We start from the raw sequence: 16685 nt of genomic DNA on the forward strand, positions 1-16685 counted from the left end.
AACCAAAAGAAGAAAAATATCAGCCAATGAAGGGCATATTTAGTACAGTATATGGGATCATGAAAGCAAAATAAGTCATTGTAAATGTTATTTGTGTTCATTTTTGTTGATGTCCCAGTTACAAAGCTAAAAATACAGGAGTACTTACTTTTTTATAGATGTCTTTTAAGCTTAGGTCTAGTAGTCATATGCTGGATGAGAAGAGGAGCTAGTGAAAACATCTGCAAAGGATACAGCATCAGTCATATTAGCAAATCTGTCGATAGGACAGGTCACTAGCATTTGGCCACAAAAATCAATACACATCGTATTAATTCTATTTGGATTAAGTATTCATAATAATGTTTTAAAGTATCTGCAAAATCTAGGGCAGAAAAAAAAATTATTCTCACCCGGCCCACCAAAGCAGCTTTGGACAGGTTGTCGTCTTCGATCCAGTGACTGGACCATCTTCTCCATCTTCCGATGTATCTTTTGCACCTACTGGTTTGACTATTTGGTGGAGTTATTGTGACGCCCGGGAGACTGAGGTACCCAGCACCAGATCAATGAGGTCCGTCTCTTGAGGGGGATGTCACTAGTGGCTTGACCCGGTGCCGTGGCCTCAGGCAATGCACAGTGTAAGGGATATCATGAAGGAACAGACACTTACTTGATTAGCAGCAGGTCCTCTCAGCTGTGATGACCCCGATCCTGGATCGACAGCTATTGTCCAAATGAAAGACTGAGGCGCTGAAACGTTTAACCAATTTACTTCAACAAAAAGGGATTTGCCACCAATACTGTCACCGGAGTCTGTATAAGAACCCTGAATTACTTTGACCCTGTCAGGATTTCCACCTCTTATTATGCGCAGTTTCTGTATGGCCCTGCTGCTGTTTGTGAACTGGCTGCCGACCCAATCTGTCTCTTCTGTACTCTGGTTCGACGGACAACCCGAGTCCTTTTTGTCGGCTTACCCCCTCTGGGAGTACTGCTGAACTCTGTGTCTGTTGCTGCGTCTTACCCTGGTGAAGCTGATATCACCTCACTTCCTTCCGGTTGCTGTATTATATATAATGAATATAGCCACGGATCCGGTATCCATCTCTGCGCCTGTTCTGGGTAGAGGTTATTGCTACCCGGTTCTCACAATGTCCTTTTTCTCTATTCCTCTTTTCCTACTATGGGTATTACGGGCCTATAATCCGTTATAGGGTTGTTAGGAGTTCAGTTATACGACCTCTCACTTTCAGCTCCTCAACCCAACTGCCAGTCCTTTTCTCAGACCAGAATAGATCAAGGGGAGTCTCTGGAGCTCCCCCTTCTGGCCGGAGATGGTAGTGCAGTCTTGCTATTTTAGTATTTGTATTTGGTGTTAATAACTATTTTTGTGGCAAATACCCCTAGGGGCGCCACATTATGATGTCCAGAATAATCTTACAAAATGAAATGGAAAAGGGTAAAGTACCAACTTGGCTCAGTGAAGATGTGACTAAATCAAACTACTGAAATCATAGACTTGTATCAATAGGACTTATACAAGTCTATGATTTCAGTATTTTAATGTAGTCACATCTATATGCTGGTGTTCCAGCATTAAACAGGGAGGATAGAACAATAGACTGATCCCTTAATGTTTATAGATCTTCTCCTCCGGGCCTCTGAATCTTATATTGTTATTTTAATGCACTTTTGCACTTTCATTTGGTGGGTTGTATTTTATATATTTACCCAATAAAAGTTACATTTTAAAGGGTTTCTTCAGTGAGCGGAGTTATGATGTCCTACAACATATGTCATGATGAACCAACCGTGAAGATTACATCGGTGACCGGACTGAAAAGTCAGTTGAGGGCCGAGTATTAATATTTTTTAATTTTTTTAACCCAGCTGGCCACCATTTTGCTAAATTGTAGAGTGCCAGGATGAAAATAAAAAAAAAGGAGTCATCTTGATATTACCTGTACTGCTACAGCCTACCATCTGGTTCTCTTTGCCGTCTGGCCTCCACCTTCCACCATAATGTGGTATTCTCTTCAGTCTATGAAAAGATAAAAAAGTGCACTTACCCGTGTATGTAAAAAGTCACAACTTTATTCGGACAACATTACAATAACAGCCAGGGAGAGTGTAGAAAAAATGCGGACAACGATCGTTTCGTGCCTCAGCACTTCAACGGGTCCAAACACTGAAAGGAAGTAGGGTGGGTCCATATCAGTGCTAGCTGAAAGGCACTGCCCCTCCTGCTACTCCTCCTGTCAGCAAGGTGCACCAATCACCTATATCTTAAATGTGAAAACATTAATAACAAAGACATATTTAAAACCAATTTAAAAACAACGCAACCAATGATTTAAATCTGAAACAGAACATTGCAATGAATTTTACAATCACTTTTCAGAGGAAAACGGCCATGTCGATCCTTTCATTTAGACCTAGGGGACCTACAGCGCCTGCGCGCATAATCCATCTCCCTTCTCTCTGGAGTAGCAAGCGCTGCAAGTCTCCACCTTGTTTTGGTAAGGAAACCTGTTCCAACCCCGCAAAACGTAAAGATTGTATATTACAATCGTGTTGATTTCTTACATGGTTAATAAACCTTGGAACCCCTTTGCCTGTTTTCACCGAATTAAAATGTTCTCTTATTCTTTTGAACAACGGCCGGATTGTCTTGCCTATATAATAAAAGCCGCATGGGCAGAAAATGGCATATACAATATGAGTGGACCTGCATGAGATGAAATCTCGAACCGTATGTTGGATGGGACCAATTTTAACGTAGGTGCCTGTCAGATGGTATTTACAAAAATTACAGTGGCCACATTTAAAATTTCCCTTAGGTGTATTTGATGTGAGCCAATTATCCCGATCTGAGGAGAACCTATTACGCACTATCAGATCCCTAATATTTCTGCTACGCCGGCACGCAAATAAAGGCCCCCTATCTGTCATTTCTTTCAAGTCAGTGTCCTGACCTAGGATGTGCCAGTTTTTACGAATTACTGACCTAATTTGTGAATCCATAGGTCCAAATTCAAAACAAAAAACAAATCTTTTTTCTTTTTTTGTGGACCTGACACAGGAGTTGTCATTTACATCTGTACTTGCAGCTCTATTAAAAGCCCCATCTAAGATCGATTGTGGATACCCTCTTTTTTTGAAAACCTCTTATATAGTTCTTCTGATTGACGTTTAAATCCCGCTGGACTATTATTAATCCTTTTTACCCGTAAAAACTGGCTATAAGGCAGGGATTTTTTAGTATAGAGGGGATGAGCACTATTATAATGAAGCAAAGCATTTGTTGCAGAAGGTTTTCGGTATGTCTCTGTGTGAATTATACCATCAATAACCGTGAGTTTGACATCTGGGAATACTAATTCATTTCCTCCAAATTGAGACGTGAACTTCATATTCAAGGTGTTGGATGTCTCGAGGTATTCCACAAATTGTGTGAAGGTGTCGCTATCACCGTCCCACACCATGAATACGTCGTCCACAAATCTCACAAAAAACTTTATGTGTCTCAAAAAGGGATTTTTTATAGAGTATATATATTCCTCTTCTAGTCTGGCCAAGAAGAGGTTTGCTAGGGTACAAGCGACTGGAGTGCCCATCGCTACTCCCTCAATTTGTTTATACCAGATATCGTCGAACTGAAAGGCATTATGTTCGAGAATAAAGGAAAGACCCCCACAGATGAAGGAAATGGTTCCCGCATCTGTCGGGGTATTCCTTAAAATCATATCAATTGTTTCTACTCCCATTTTCTGGGGAATTCTGGTATAAAGACTTTCAATGTCAATTGAAGTCAAGCAAAAACCTTCTTGCCAGACAAAATTATTTATTGTACCCAAAAAATCACAAATTAGGTCAGTAATTCGTAAAAACTGGCACATCCTAGGTCAGGACACTGACTTGAAAGAAATGACAGATAGGGGGCCTTTATTTGCGTGCTGGCGTAGCAGAAATATTAGGGATCTGATAGTGCGTAATAGGTTCTCCTCAGATCGGGATAATTGGCTCACATCAAATACACCTAAGGGAAATTTTAAATGTGGCCACTGTAATTTTTGTAAATACCATCTGACAGGCACCTATGTTAAAATTGGTCCCATCCAACATACGGTTCGAGATTTCATCTCATGCAGGTCCACTCATATTGTATATGCCATTTTCTGCCCATGCGGCTTTTATTATATAGGCAAGACAATCCGGCCGTTGTTCAAAAGAATAAGAGAACATTTTAATTCGGTGAAAACAGGCAAAGGGGTTCCAAGGTTTATTAACCATGTAAGAAATCAACACGATGGTAATATACAATCTTTACGTTTTGCGGGGTTGGAACAGGTTTCCTTACCAAAACAAGGTGGAGACTTGCAGCGCTTGCTACTCCAGAGAGAAGGGAGATGGATTATGCGCGCAGGCGCTGTAGGTCCCCTAGGTCTAAATGAAAGGATCGACATGGCCGTTTTCCTCTGAAAAGTGATTGTAAAATTCATTGCAATGTTCTGTTTCAGATTTAAATAATTGGTTGCGTTGTTTTTAAATTGGTTTTTAAATATGTCTTTGTTATTAATGTTTTCACATTTAAGATATAGGTGATTGGTGCACCTTGCTGACAGGAGGAGTAGCAGGAGGGGCAGTGCCTTTCAGCTAGCACTGATATGGACCCACCCTACTTCCTTTCAGTGTTTGGACCCGTTGAAGTGCTGAGGCACGAAACGATCGTTGTCCGCATTTTTTCTACACTCTCCCTGGCTGTTATTGTAATGTTGTCCGAATAAAGTTGTGACTTTTTACATACACGGGTAAGTGCACTTTTTTATCTTTTCATGGACTGTTATGTATTGCTTCACAAGTCGCACCCCGTTGTATAAAAAGGATATAATATCGGCTCACTGATAAAGGGTGATAAAAATAACAGAGTCTAGCCTAAAAAACAGCAGTGCGGAGGTCTATTGTTTCCTTTGTTCGTTTGGATTCTCTTCAGTCTTTCTTCATTCTGTGACAGCATTTCTGGAGCAAACATCATGGTACATTTTGTGATGTCACACTCTTTGACATCACAGGCTTACACCATGCAGAGTACAGAAAGCTGAAGCTGATGTCATGTGCTAGGGAAAGATGATAAAAAAGAAGGTTGGCGTTGCAGAAGACTGGACGTCAGGCTGTGGTGGCGGAAGAACAGGTGTGAATTGAATTGAGGGTTTTTTTAGTGTATGTTTGCTAAGACTTCAGAGAATAATAAGTAACATGAAACTTGAATTAAATAACCATGAGGCAAATCAAATTTGTCAAAGTCAAATGATCTTCCAAATTCGAGTCTCAGCAGATTTGCTCATCTGTATTAGTCACTGTTCTTTGATTGAACCAAACTTGGATGCATGTAATGAAAGATGACAAAGCTTTCCACATACAGATATAGCCAAGTTTAACTTTATACAGAAAACATAGCACTGGAATAACATAGCACAAAAAAGGGTAATTTGTCACAGAGCCTGACATCAGTCAATGGCTTGTGCAATTTGAAATTATCTTACAATAAGGGAGATAACTTGTCACAGAAAGTTATAAAGATGTTGCTGTATTTGTCATGTTAAATTTGGCTACATCTGTAGTAAATTAAGAAGACTTGTCAGGAATCCTTCAACTTAGTAATGGGCTTGCATGGATAGACTTAATGCAAGTCACTCAGTTAATCAAGATCCAGGATCTAGAACCCAGATTGCAACCCTTTCATGCCTATATAAAGGTACCGTCACACTCAGCGATGCTGCAGCGATATAGACAACAAGCCGATCACTGCAGCGTCGCTGTTTAGGTCGCTGGGGAGCTGTCACACAGCTCTCTCCAGCGACCAACGATCAGGGGAACGACTTTGGCATTGTTGAAACTGTCTTCAACGATGCCGAAGTCCCCCAGCAGCACCCGGGTAACCAGGGTAAACATCGGGTTACTAAGTGCAGGGCCGCGCTTAGTAACCCGATATTTACCCTGGTTACCATTGTAAAAGTAAAAAAAAAAACACTACATACTCACCTTCTGATGTCTGTCACGTCCCCCAGCGTCCACAGGTTATGCGCTGCTGCTCAGAGCTTCCTGCACTCACTGAATGTGTCAGCTGAGCGCCGGCAGTAGCAGAGCACAGCAGTGACGTCACCGCTGTGCTCTGCTTTACTGCCGCCACTGACACATTCAGTGAGTGCAGGAATCTCTGAGCAGCAGCGCGTAACCTGTGGACGCCGGGGGACGTGACAGACATCAGAAGGTGAGAATGTAGTGGTTTTTTTTTTACTTTTACAATGGTAACCAGGGTAAATATCGGGTTACTAAGCGCGGCCCTGCACTTAGTAACCCGATATTTACCCTGGTTACCATTGTAAAACATTGCTGGCATTGTTGCTTTTGCTGTCAAACACAACGATACACACCGATCTGACGACCAAATAAAGTTCTGGACTTCTAGCTCCGACCAGCGATATCACAGCAGGATCCAGATCGCTGCTGCGTGTCAAACACAACGAGATTGCTATCCAGGACGCTGCAACGTCACGGATCGCTGTCGTTCTTGCTGCAAAGTCGCTCTGTGTGAAGGTACCTTAAGAATCTGTCCTTCACTGAAGGGGTCTTTAGGTGATGTCAACAGAGTAGCTGCTGGTTGGTGGAGGAAGTTGAATGTAAATGTGTGTTATGAGAACTAGAAAGATGGGAACAATGAAAAAAATGCAGCCATAAACGTAGTCTCAACAAGTTGGGTCAAAATCCAGGAGATCAGGGTATAACAGGCATAAATAGATGTCAAACAGTCGAAGGGTCAATCGATAAGGGCATCAGAGAGACCTACAAGAATGCAGCTGGATCAGAAACAAATGACATTTATTCTAATCAAAATTCACAAGTGTAGTAATACATTAACTGTCAGTGGCAGAAGGAAAACTGGGGATTTAAACAGGAACAAAACTGATTTCCGGTAGATCTGCTGACTGGCACTTGGTACTTTTCAGCCTATAGGACTCTCCTTAACACTCATAGACATGACAATCATGTTGGATGGGTGGTGCACATACTATTGTGCGATTAGGGATGCGCCAGCTTGTAATCAGGTACAAGAATGCAGTAACACAGGGATTGCAGAACCGGGCTGTATAACAAGGTTGTTTAATTGTCTAACAAAGAAAAGGGTAGCAATGGTCTCCTGGCAGGGAGCTAATAAATTAACCAATGGATAGTAACGAGGGAAGTAAACAAAGGGTTAATGCAACAGTCTGATATGTAAATGGAACTTATTGTGGTCTTCTCTGGTCCTCATTCGAATACAGTCTGATGGGAGTTGTAGTACTGGCAAGGGCTGGCGTGGCGTCCTTAGGTGGATCCAGCGAATCACGGTCCAGCTTCTGGTTGGCAAAGGGCAGTCACTGGTTTTACCCGTTGAGCCCCTAGTTCATAAATCTGTGCAGCCAAAGTAGGGAGCGCTACAGGAGTCTCTGTCTAACATGTGTGCTGCTGCTCATCCTACTATATAATTGTTTAAGGGTCACTTCCGTCTGTCTGTCTGTCTGTATGTCTTGGTTATTCATTGGTCGCGGATAGGGTTGAGCGACTTTCATTTTTTTAAGATCGAGTAGGGTTTTGGGAAACCCGATTTTGTCCAGAGTCGAGTCGAGTGCAGTCGGCCGATTATCGCTAAAAGTCGGGGATCGACCGAAACACGAAACCCAATGCAAGTCAATGGGGAAGCATAGTCGGCAGTGAGTGGAGGCCAGGAAAACACCTACAGTGCCCATTATAATGCCAAAAACATCCATTCTTGTTTCTGAAGCTTGCCAATCTTAATTAACTGTATAATAATAGTTGGGCATAGGGAATTGGGGGAAAGTTGTGGGGGGAGTAGGGCTGGCTCAAGTTTTTCGTGGGCCCAGGAAATGCGGACTACGTCACGGCGGTGTTGCAGGGAAAGGTAAGTATTTAAACGTTGCAAGTGCTGTGATCCTGAGCAAGCAGGGGGGGGCCCACTCGTTCGCATTGCCACTGGCACAGGGCCCCTCAAAGTACGGCGGTGTGTTTGCATGGCGGGGGCGCCTCCCACCAGCAGCGACACTTTTGCGTACTCTGAGGGGCCCTGTGCCAGTGACGTCGCCAACGAGTATGCCCCCCCACCTGATGAAGGAACCTGCACTTTCATCTGCACCTTCCTCTTTGTCCCTGTGTAAGGTGGTATAACATGCGGGAAGGGGAACCTTACTTTCAGCAGGGTCAGATTCTGGCTGTGTAGAGTACAAGGGGAATGTAGTGGTCTAGGTCAATGTACCAGCAGACTCATTTAGCAGTGGCTGGGCAATGGGCAGGATGAGGAGGAAACAGATATAGGGCCAAAGAATAAAGTAGGCTACATGCAGTTCAAAATTGGTAACAGGACTAAACAGGCGGCATTGCTTTGTTCAGTGGAGTAGCAAACCCAAGAGCAGCAGACACTGTTTCAAGGGCCTAACCACACTAGTAGGCCAAATGCAGTTTAATATCTGATAGTATAGGGCGAAAGCCAGAATGTGGAAGCTCAGCTTTGTTCAGTTGAGGACAACACCAGGGAGGGGCAGACACCTTTAGTAGGCCGGAAAAGCCTATTGCATTTTTTAAAATGGTAATTTGGAGCAGAAGGTTGAAGCTCAGCTTTATTTAGTTGAGGGCAACACCAGGCAGGGGCACACAGACAGACACCTTTAGTAGGCCGGAAAAGCCTATTGCATTTTTTAAAATGGTAATTTGGAGCAGAAGGTTGAAGCTCAGCTTTATTTAGTTGAGGGCAACACCAGGGAGGGGCAGAAGCCGTTAGTAGGCCCTAACCACCATTTTTTTTTTTTAAAACCACTTAATGAGAGCCAGAAGGTTGAAGCTCAGCTTTATTTAGTTGAGGACAACACCAGGCAGGGGCACACAGACAGACACCTTTAGTAGGCCGGAAAAGCCTATTGCATTTTTTAAAATGGTAATTTGGAGCAGAAGGTTGAAGCTCAGCTTTATTTAGTTGAGGGCAACACCAGGCAGGGGCAGAAGCCGTTAGTAGGCCCTAACCACCATTTTTTTTTTTTAAAACCACTTAATGAGAGCCGGAAGGTTGAAGCTCAGCTTTATTTAGTTGAGGACAACACCAGGCAGGGGCACACAGACAGACACCTTTAGTAGGCCGGAAAAGCCTATTGCATTTTTTAAAATGGTAATTTGGAGCAGAAGGTTGAAGCTCAGCTTTATTTAGTTGAGGGCAACACCAGGGAGGGGCAGAAGCCGTTAGTAGGCCCTAACCAAAGTTGAAGGCCAAATGCAGTTTAATTTCTGATACTATAGGCCGAAAGCCAGAAGGTGGAAGCTCCGATTTAGACAGTGGAGGACAATTTGAATTAGGGACTGCAGACAGACTTAGTAGGCTGTCCCCTGTGGACCATGCATCCACCACCTCAACCCATTGCGCCGTAATGGACACGTAATCTTCCGTGGCCATGCCTACAGGTCCATGCGTCTGTTGTCAGGTGCACCTTTGTACTCACAGATTGCCAGAGTGCATGGACAATGCGGTCTTCTACATGCTGGTGGAGGGTTGGGATGGCTTTTCTCGCAAAAGAAGTGTCGACTGGTTAGCTTGTAGCGTGGTACAGCGTAGTCCATCATGGCCTTATTAATAGTAAATAAAATATATAACTAGGCTCTATGAACTTTTAAATAGGTTCCAGGGGTACACGGGCAGCATTGGTGTGGTCAGTGGAGGAGTATTGCAAGTAGGGGCTGCAGACAGGCTATCAAAGGCCTAAAATAACAAACAGTAGGCAGTCATGGCAGTTTTACATCGGTTACATGGATACACAGGCAGGCACTCCAGGCAGCATTGTGGTCAGTGGAGGAGTATTGCAAGTAGGGGCCGCAGACAGGCTATCAAAGGCCTAAAATAACAAACAGTAGGCAGTCATGGCAGTTTTACATCGGTTACATGGATACACAGGCAGGCACTCCAGGCAGCATTGTGGTCAGTGGAGGAGTATTGCAAGTAGGGGCCGCAGACAGGCTATCAAAGGCCTAAAATAACAAACAGTAGGCAGTCATGGCAGTTTTACATCGGTTACATGGATACACAGGCAGGCACTCCAGGCAGCATTGTGGTCAGTGGAGGAGTATTGCAAGTAGGGGCCACAGACAGGCTATCAAAGGCCTAAAATAACAAACAGTAGGCAGTCATGGCAGTTTTACATCGGTTACATGGATACACAGGCAGGCACTCCAGGCAGCATTGTGGTCAGTGGAGGAGTATTGCAAGTAGGGGCCGCAGACAGGCTATCAAAGGCCTAACATAACAAACAATAGGCTCATGGCAGTTTTACAGCGGTTACATGGATACACGGGCAGGCAGCTTGGTGGTCAGTGGAGGAGTATTTAAAGTAGGGACCGCAGACAGGCTTCAAAGGCCTAACATAAGAAAATGGGCTGGCTGTAGGCACTTTATAATTGGTTCCAGGGGTACACGGGCAGCAGTGGTCTGGCCAGTGGAGGACTAGTGGAAGGAGGGACCGCAGACAGGCTTCAAAGGCCTAACATAAAAAAACGGGCTGGCTGTAGGCACTTTATAATTGGTTCCAGGGGTACACGGGCAGCAGTGGTCTGGTCAGTGGAGGACTAGTGGAAGGAGGGACCGCAGACAGGCTTCAAAGGCCTAACATAAAAAAACGGGCTGGCTGTAGGCACTTTATAATTGGTTCCAGGGGTACACGGGCAGCAGTGGTCTGGTCAGTGGAGGACTAGTGGAAGGAGGGACCGCAGACAGGCTTCAAAGGCCTAACATAAAAAAACGGGCTGGCTGTAGGCACTTTATAATTGGTTCCAGGGGTACACGGGCAGCAGTGGTCTGGTCAGTGGAGGACTAGTGGAAGGAGGGACCGCAGACAGGCTTCAAAGGCCTAACATAAAAAAACGGGCTGGCTGTAGGCACTTTATAATTGGTTCCAGGGGTACACGGGCAGCAGTGGTCTGGTCAGTGGAGGACTAGTGGAAGGAGGGACCGCAGACAGGCTTCAAAGGCCTAACATAAAAAAACGGGCTGGCTGTAGGCACTTTATAATTGGTTCCAGGGGTACACGGGCAGCAGTGGTCTGGTCAGTGGAGGACTAGTGGAAGGAGGGACCGCAGACAGGCTTCAAAGGCCTAACATAAAAAAATGGGCTGGCGGTAGGCACTTTATTATTGGTTCCAGGGGTACACGGGCAGCAGTGGTCTGGTCAGTGGAGGCCTAGTGGAAGGAGGGACCGCAGACAGGCTTCAAAGGCCTAAAATAACAAACAATAGGCTCATGGCAGTTTTACAGCGGTTACATGGATACACGGGCAGGCAGCTTGGTGGTCAGTGGAGGAGTATTTAAAGTAGGGACCGCAGACAGGCTATCAAAGGCCTAAAATAACAAACAATAGGCTCATGGCAGTTTTACAGCGGTTACATGGATACACGGGCAGGCAGCTTGGTGGTGAGTGGAGGAGTATTTAAAGTAGGGACCGCAGACAGGCTATCAAAGGCCTAAAATAACAAACAATAGGCTTATGGCAGTTTTACAGCGGTTACATGGATACACGGGCAGGCAGCTGGTGATGAGTGGAGGAGTATTTAAAGTAGGGACCGCAGACAGGCTATCAAAGGCCTAAAATAACAAACAATAGGCTTATGGCAGTTTTACAGCGGTTACATGGATACACGGGCAGGCAGCTTGGTGGTCAGTGGAGGAGTATTTAAAGTAGGGACCGCAGACAGGCTATCAAAGGCCTAAAATAACAAACAATAGGCTCATGGCAGTTTTACAGCGGTTACATGGATACACGGGCAGGCAGCTTGGTGGTGAGTGGAGGAGTATTTAAAGTAGGGACCGCAGACAGGCTATCAAAGGCCTAAAATAACAAACAATAGGCTTATGGCAGTTTTACAGCGGTTACATGGATACACGGGCAGGCAGCTGGTGATGAGTGGAGGAGTATTTAAAATAGGGACCGCAGACAGGCTAGCAAAGGCCTAAAATAACAAACAATAGGCTTATGGCAGTTTTACAGCGGTTACATGGATACACGGGCAGGCAGCTTGGTGGTCAGTGGAGGAGTATTTAAAGTAGGGACCGCAGACAGGCTATCAAAGGCCTAAAATAACAAACAATAGGCTTATGGCAGTTTTACAGCAGTTACATGGATACACGGGCAGGCAGCTTGGTGGTCAGTGGAGGAGTATTTAAAGTAGGGACCGCAGACAGGCTATCAAAGGCCTAAAATAACAAACAATAGGCTTATGGCAGTTTTACAGCGGTTACGTGGATACACGGGCAGGCAGCTGGTGATGAGTGGAGGAGTATTTAAAGTAGGGACCGCAGACAGGCTAGCAAAGGCCTAAAATAACAAACAATAGGCTTATGGCAGTTTTACAGCGGTTACATGGATACACGGGCAGGCAGCTTGGTGGTCAGTGGAGGAGTATTTAAAGTAGGGACCGCAGACAGGCTATCAAAGGCCTAAAATAACAAACAATAGGCTTATGGCAGTTTTACAGCGGTTACATGGATACACGGGCAGGCAGCTTGGTGGTCAGTGGAGGAGTATTTAAAGTAGGGACCGCAGACAGGCTATCAAAGGCCTAAAATAACAAACAATAGGCTTATGGCAGTTTTACAGCGGTTACATGGATACACGGGCAGGCAGCTTGGTGGTCAGTGGAGGAGTATTTAAAGTAGGGACCGCAGACAGGCTATCAAAGGCCTAAAATAACAAACAATAGGCTTATGGCAGTTTTACAGCGGTTACATGGATACACGGGCAGGCAGCTGGTGATGAGTGGAGGAGTATTTAAAGTAGGGACCGCAGACAGGCTAGCAAAGGCCTAAAATAACAAACAATAGGCTTATGGCAGTTTTACAGCGGTTACATGGATACACGGGCAGGCAGCTTGGTGGTCAGTGGAGGAGTATTTAAAGTAGGGACCGCAGACAGGCTATCAAAGGCCTAAAATAACAAACAATAGGCTTATGGCAGTTTTACAGCGGTTACATGGATACACGGGCAGGCAGCTTGGTGGTCAGTGGAGGAGTATTTAAAGTAGGGACCGCAGACAGGCTATCAAAGGCCTAAAATAACAAACAATAGGCTCATGGCAGTTTTACAGCGGTTACATGGATACACGGGCAGGCAGCTTGGTGGTGAGTGGAGGAGTATTTAAAGTAGGGACCGCAGACAGGCTATCAAAGGCCTAAAATAACAAACAATAGGCTCATGGCAGCTTTACAGCGGTTACATGGATACACAGGCAGCTTGGTGGTGAGTGGAGGAGTAGTGCAAGGAGTGTCTGTCCCAGTACTCCCAAAATATAAATAGATGTTAATGTCTCGCAAAACAACCAAAACAAAAAAAAAGGTGGCATACTTAGGTACAGGGGTGGGCTCATCTACTGAGTTTCTGACATAGTAATTTGGCAGTAACTATTTAATGGTGCCAATATAGGACACAGACACAGACTACTTTAAGTTGCATCATAGATGTCTACAAATTTGTATTGTCAGTGCCAGACATTGAATGATGTCAGCGAATAGACTAAAGATTGGTGGAGCTGTGCAACATAATTTTGCACGTGGTAGAGCACATTTTGAGCTGGGGTAGGGGGGAACTCTCTTGAGGCCGGCGGGACCGCCCCAGGGCCCCTCATGTTACAACGGTGTGTCTGACGTTGGGTGCGCACCACCACCGCCAGAGACACTACATTGTACTATGAGGGACCCAGTAGCAATGCCGTCAACCAAAAGCGAGCACACCCACCTCTTCAGACAAACAGCAGTCTCACGGGTGCTTGCGCCAAGTCGCGATACCACGGCCCCGTGTGGGGAGTTTTGCCATTTAGGGAGGTGTAAACATGTCGTATGCTGTACAATCAGCTGCAGCAAATTAGACATTAGAAAAGTAATTCACAGGCAAGAGCTTTTCATAGGAAAGCTAGGTGTCGGCCGGGCAAGGTGGGGCAAAAGATTTCGAAATCCAGTTGTGGTTCATTTTAATGAATGTTAGATCGTCAACATTTTGGGTAGCCAGACGAGTCCTTTTTTCGGTTAATATTGAACCTGCAGCACTGAATACTCTTTCTGATAGGACACTTGCTGCCGGGCAAGCAAGCTCCTGCAATGCATATTCTGCCAATTCTGGCCAGGTGTCTAATTTGGAGGCCCAGTAATCAAATGGGAATGACGGTTGAGGGAGAACATCGATAAGGGATGAAAAATAGTTAGTAACCATACTGGACAAATGTTGTCTCCTGTCACTTTCAATTGATGCAGCAGTACCTGTCCTGTCTGCGGTCATAGCAAAATCACTCCACAACCTGGTCAGAAAACCCCTCTGTCCAACGCCACTTCTGATGTGTGCACCCCTAACACTCCTAGTCTGCTGCCCCCTGGAGCTCGTGTGAGAACGATCACGTGCGCTGTGTGCTGGGAATGCCTGAAGCAAACGGTCAACAAGAGTTGATTGTTTGGTTGCTAATATTAGTTCCAAGTTCTCATGTGGCATAATATTTTGCAATTTGCCTTTATAGCGTGGATCAAGGAGGCAGGCCAACCAGTAATCGTCATCGTTCATCATTTTCGTAATGCGTGTGTCCCTTTTTAGGATACGTAAGGCATAATCCGCCATGTGGGCCAAAGTTCCAGTTGTCAAATCTCCGGTTGTGATTGGTTGAGGGGCAGTTGCAGGCAAATCTACGTCACTTGTGTCCCTCAAAAAACCAGAACCCGGCCGTGACACGCAACCAATTTCCTGTGCCCCCGGGAAAGGTTCGGCATTAAAAATATACTCATCCCCATCATCCTCCTCGTCCTCCACCTCCTCTTCGCCCGCTACCTCGTCCTGTACACTGCCCTGACCAGACAATGGCTGACTGTCATCAAGGCTTTCCTCTTCCTCTGGTGCAGACGCCTGCTCCTTTATGTGCGTCAAACTTTGCATCAGCAGACGCATTAGGGGGATGCTCATGCTTATTACGGCGTTGTCTGCACTAACCAGCCGTGTGCATTCCTCAAAACACTGAAGGACTTGACACATGTCTTGTATCTTAGACCACTGCACACCTGACAACTCCATGTCTGCCATCCTACTGCCTGCCCGTGTATCCTCCCACAAATAAATAACAGCACGCCTCTGTTCGCACAGTCTCTGAAGCATGTGCAGTGTTGAGTTCCACTTTGTTGCAACGTCTATGATTAGGCGATGCTGGGGAAGGTTCAAAGACCGCTGATAGGTCTGCATACGGCTGGCGTGTACAGGCGAACGTCGGATATGTGAGCAAAGTGCACGCACTTTGAGGAGCAGGTCGGAGAACCCAGGATAAGTTTTCAATAAGCACTGCACCACCAGGTTTAAGGTGTGAGCCAGGCAAGGAATGTGTTTCAGTTGGGAAAGGGAGATGGCAGCCATGAAATTCCTTCCGTTATCACTCACTACCTTGCCTGCCTCAAGATCTACTGTGCCCAGCCACGACTGTGTTTCTTGTTGCAAGAACTCGGACAGAACTTCCGCGGTGTGTCTGTTGTCGCCCAAGCACTTCATAGCCAATACAGCCTGCTGACGCTTGGCAGTAGCTGGCCCATAATGGGACAACTGGTGTGCAACAGTGTCATCTGCCGATGGAGTGGTTGGCAGACTGCGTTCTGTGGAAGAGCTGTAGCTTCTGCAGGAGGACGAGGAGGAGGAGGAGGAGGGGGTGCGAACGCCTACAGCCAACTGTTTCCTAGACCGTGGGCTAGGCACAACTGTCCCTAAATTGATGTCGCCTGTGGACCCTGCATCCACCACATTCACCCAGTGTGCCGTGATGGACACATAACGTCCCTGGCCATGCCTACTGGTCCATGCATCTGTAGTCAGGTGCACCTTTGTACTCACAGATTGCCTGAGTGCATGGACGATGCGCTGTTTAACATGCTGGTGCAGGGCTGGGATGGCTTTTCTGGAAAAAAAGTGTCGACTGGGTAGCTCGTATCGTGGTTCAGCGTACTCCATCAGGGCTTTGAAAGCTTCGCTTTCAACTAACCGGTAGGGCATCATCTCTAACGAGATTAGTCTAGCTATGTGGGCGTTAAAACACTGTGTACGCGGATGCGAGGATAAGTACTTCCTTTTTCTAACCAGAGTCTCATGTAGGGTGAGCTGGACTGGAGAGCTGGAGATCGTGGAACTTTCAGGTGTGCCGGTGTACATGGCAGACTGAGAGACGGTTGGAGACGGTATTGTTTCCGCCGGTGCCCTAGATGCAATATTTCCTCCTACAAAACTGGTGATTCCCTGACCCTGACTGCTTTTGGCTGGCAAAGAAACCTGCACAGATACTGCCGGTGGTGCGGAAAATGGTGGCCTTACAGTGACGGAAGGGATGTTGCGTTGCTGACTATCTAGCTTCATTGGCCGAGGGTGCTACAACCTTGAGGGACGTTTGGTAGTTAGTCCAGGCTTGAAAATGCATGGTGGTTAAGTGTCTATGCATGCAACTAGTATTTAGACTTTTCAGATTCTGACCTCTGCTTAAGCTAGTTGAACATTTTTGACAGATGACTTTGCGCTGATCAGTTGGATGTTGTTTAAAAAAATGCCAGACTGCACTCTTCCTAGACTCGGATCCCTTTTCAGGGATTGCAGACTGAGCTTTAACCGGATGGC

General features: G+C 45.7%; 1 long non-coding RNA gene across 1 annotated transcript in view; it reads left to right on the forward strand.

Moving 5' to 3' along the window:
- The first annotated feature begins 5065 nt into the window (after window positions 1-5065).
- The window catches only part of LOC143787864 (uncharacterized), a 33744-nt gene continuing 22124 nt past the window's right edge, over window positions 5066-16685 (forward strand). The window contains exon 1 of the long non-coding RNA XR_013218487.1: window positions 5066-5173. This is a non-coding gene — a long non-coding RNA (uncharacterized LOC143787864). The remainder of the gene's footprint in view (window positions 5174-16685) is intronic.

This window comes from Ranitomeya variabilis, chromosome 8, assembly GCF_051348905.1.
Source record: "Ranitomeya variabilis isolate aRanVar5 chromosome 8, aRanVar5.hap1, whole genome shotgun sequence".
NCBI lineage: Eukaryota > Metazoa > Chordata > Amphibia > Anura > Dendrobatidae > Ranitomeya > Ranitomeya variabilis.